A 4538-nucleotide genomic window follows, 5' to 3' on the forward strand; every position below is an offset into this window, starting at 1 on the left:
AGGATTGTAGATCAGCTCAAATTCAAACACGATGAGAAACTCTTGTTGGCAATAACGAGAAGGAAAACTGAGAGGGGTTGGTGAATCAGTTTTCATCAGATTAAATCAATTAAGAACAATCTCAAATCTAATAAACTACAACAAAAAGAAACATAACATCAACAACAACACACATAACACCAATATTTTGATGTGGAAAACCCAGTTAAGGGAAAAACCATGGTGGAAAACTGCCCACAATGAGATGATACTCTGCAGTAGTATGTGTAAATATTACAATGGGGAATGCACATGCATTCAGGTACATTGCCTAGAGCTCATTGCTCAAATTACAATGACCTAGAAGGCTCCAACCCTTAGGGAAGGTTCACTACCTTACAAGAAGATTCAAACTACAATCCAAAAAGAATGAATTGCAAAAATAGCATCTACTAATATATGATGACAACTCCGATTAAAATCAAATGTTTGCCCTTCACCAATCTCTGCTCAATACACCACATCAAAAGATGAATTCACTTGTTTTCACATACACCACTCTTTGATAATGCAGACTCAACACCTATGACCCCAAATTACATGAATATTACACCCATTTATACAGATCATCAACCTTGACTACAAGGTCTGCCAAACCCATAGTACCTAATTAAAAAATTACATCACACGATACATAAATTAACCACCAGACCAATACAATGCCATAGACGACATAGTATGGATCTAAATCAACTTCTCAAATACGCACCACCACCATAAATCTCGCCAAAGATCAACCACAACACATTACACCACCAAAACACCGTATAACACGAAGAATAACACCAGACCATGAAGATCATCAAGAAATCATATAATAAACAATGTGGGCCACCAAGACAAATAGGACATGATTAAGAAACACTAATAATCACATTAGAACCATCCGCAATAGCTGCACCAACACCACTTATGAAAATCTCCATCGATCAATACACTAACATTCAAGAACACTCAACAATAGTAACTTTGATAAGAAAGACAACTTCTGGAGCACCAAATCATGAGCCATTTGATCATGCACACAAAGCTCCAAAGATAAAATAGTTTTTCACATTCTTCTCTCCCCCTTTGACAACAATGCCAAAGATATAAATAGGCCAAGCTCCTCACTCCCAAACAACATAATCACAACCCTGAACAACTCACTAATTACTACAGCAGAGTAGCAGCATCAACTCATCAACCCAAATAAAGAGATAAGACTATGAAGTCCACCGGATTGATGCATCTCAATGCACCTAGTTCTCATCAGGAGGGACAGAGATCCCTAATTTGTCTCTCAAATACACACATGTATCTGCAGGCAAAGGCTTAGTGAAAATATTTGCAATCTAATCTTTTGTAGATACATCTCCAATTTTACTTCTTCATCACTAACTTTCTCCCTCAAGAAATGATACTTAATTGATATATGCTTCATTTTAGAATGTAGTATTGGATTCTTGGAAATATTAATAGCACTTGAATTATCACAGTAAATAATAGTAGGCTCATCATACACAACTCTAATGTCTTTCAGCATATGTTTCATCCAAACTACCTGAGTGCAATTTGTAGCAACAACAATGTATTCAACTTCAATAGTAGATAGAGATATAGCATCTTGTGTCTTTCTCTCCCATGACACCTTCTTCTTCCCCAAAAAGAAAGCTCCACCAGTAGTGCTCTTTTGATCATCTACATCACCTACCCAATAGGCATCAATATAGGCACATAGCATAAAATCATCACTCTTCTGGTACCACAACCCATAGTCAGCAATTCCCTTCAAGTATCCCAAAATTCTTTTAACAACAGTAACATGAGTCTCTTTAGGATCAACTTGAAATCTAGCACAAAGACACACAACATGCATAATATCTGGTCTAGTCCGAGTCAGGTAAAGTAGTCCATCAACCATAGATCTATACAAGGTCTGATTCACTTTCTTAGATTCATTTCTTCGATAACTTGCATTCAGTCACCATAGGAGTTCCAACGGGTTTAGAATCAGCTAACCCAAATTTATTCAACAATTCCTTCACATATTTAGATTGAGAAATAAAAATACCTTTATTGATCTGAGTAATCTGCAATCCTAAGAAGAATCTTATCTCACCTATCATAGACATCTCAAACTCCTTTTGCATATCTTCACAAAACTTCATACTTAAATCATCATCTCCTCCACAAATACTTCAACAATCAAAATGTTATCATTCTCAACCTTAAAGTATGTTATTGTCAACAGTACCTTTAAAAAATCCCAACTTCATCAAATACTTATTTAATCTTGCATACCAAGCTCTAGGGGCTTGCTTTAGTCCATACAATGCTTTCTTCAATCTGCATACCATGTCTCCTTCATTTGATAAACAAAATCCTTATGATTTCTCAATGTAGACTTCCTCCACAAGATCACCATTCAAAAAGGCTAACTTGACATCCATCTGATAAACTTTGAAATTCTTGTAATCAGCATAAGCTAGCAATAATATAACAACTTCAATTCTAGCTACAGGAGAAAAAGTTCCTTCATAATCAATACCTCCCATCTAAGAGCATCCCTCACATACCAATCTTGCTTTGTTTCTTACCACTTCACCAACTTCATTCAGTTTATTTCGGAACACCCATTTAGGACCAATCACATTTTTCTCTTTAGGTCTCAGAACAAGCGCCCAAGTGTTATTCTTTTTAATCTGATTCAACTCCTCTTCCATAGCTTTTATCCAATTATCATCCTTACATGCTTCAGCAACATCTTTAAGATCAATCTTAGAAATCAGACATATCTCTTCAGCAGTAAGTCTTCTCCTAGTCATCACACCCTTGTTCTTATCACCAATAATTTGATTCTCAGAGTGATTCAATTTTACTTTTCTGGGAGTCTTCAGATGATTCTGATTCTCAGGCTCTTGAAGTCCTTCACCAATAACAACAATAGGTAGATTAACTCTCTACCAGATTAATCTGCTTCAAGATCTGAGTTTGTACAGGCTTAGAGACAATATCCTATTCATCAATCTCGTATCCAAATGCTCTAATTTGCTTACCAAAACATTCATCAACTTTTACATTTACACTTTCTACTATGTTTTTTAACCTCTTATTGTAACACTGGTAGGCCTTTCTCTTAGTCGAATATCCCTAGAAGATTCCTTCATCATATCTTGCATCAAACTTTCCTATATCCTCATCTCTTTTGATATAACATTTTCTTCCAAAAACTCTGAAATATCTAACTATAGGAACATGACCGAACCATAGATCATAAGGAGACTTACCAGAATCACCTTTTGTATGCACCCGGTTGAATGTGTAAACAATAGTGCTAACAACTTCCTTCAATCAACATCATTCTAGCAACATCCAAGATTGTTTTGTTCTTCCTTTCAACAACTCCATTCTACTGAGGGGTTCTAGGAGCATTTAATTGTCTTCTAATTCCATTCCTATCACATAATGTACCAAACTCACTAGACATGAATTCCCTTCTCTGTCAAATCTCAGACACTTCACTTTCAACCTTGTCTCATTCTCCACCTTTTCTTTGAATATCTTGAATTTTTCCAATGCTTTTGATTTCTCCGTTAGAAAAGTCACCCACATCATTCTAGAGTAATCATCAATCAACAACATGAAATATCTATCACCCTACATGCTTCTCACTTTACTGGGACCACACAATTCAGTATGCACAAGATCTAACGATCCATTAGATGTATATAATTTTCTTTTAAATGATGTTCTTGTTTGCTTCCCCAACTGACATTCTTTACATACCGGATTAGAGGGCTTCACAATCTTAGGAAAATCTCTAACAACTTGAGTAGAACTTATCCTTATCATACAGTCAACATTAACATGACACATCCTCCTATGCCACAACCAACTTTCATCTATTTGAGAAATCAAACAACTTTTCTCACCAGCATTCAAATGAAAGATATCACCTTTAGTTTTAGTCCATGTTGCAATCTCCACACCAGAGCATTCAAAATCTTGCATTTACCATTCTTGAATTCCAAAACATATCCCTTGTCAACCATCTATCCAACACTTAGAAGATTATGCTTTAATCCTTCAACATATAAGACATCATCAGTGTTATTCTTACCATCAAAAGATATATAACCTCTACCATGAATCACACAAGCTTTATCATCTCCAAATCTTACTATACCATCATCATACCTTTCCATATTCACAAATTTACTTTTATCACCTATCATATGATGTGAACAACTGTTGTCAATTACCCATAAATGTTCCTCTTCAATCTTAGTAGCCAAACCTTTTTCCTCAACAATGCAGCTTATAGGATTCACTGGTACCAGATCATCTTCTTTGATAGCAATACACAAAAACTCATCTCATGAATTCCCATTGTCTTATTCTTCATCTGTCACACCTTCATCAACACCATCATAGCATCTCTTTTGATTTATGTACTTCCGATAGAGCTTGTAGGGCTTATCATCCTTATCATATCTATAATGCTTATCAAATCTATC

Source organism: Cryptomeria japonica, chromosome 8 (genome assembly GCF_030272615.1).
Source record: "Cryptomeria japonica chromosome 8, Sugi_1.0, whole genome shotgun sequence".
Classification (NCBI taxonomy): Eukaryota; Viridiplantae; Streptophyta; class Pinopsida; order Cupressales; family Cupressaceae; genus Cryptomeria; species Cryptomeria japonica.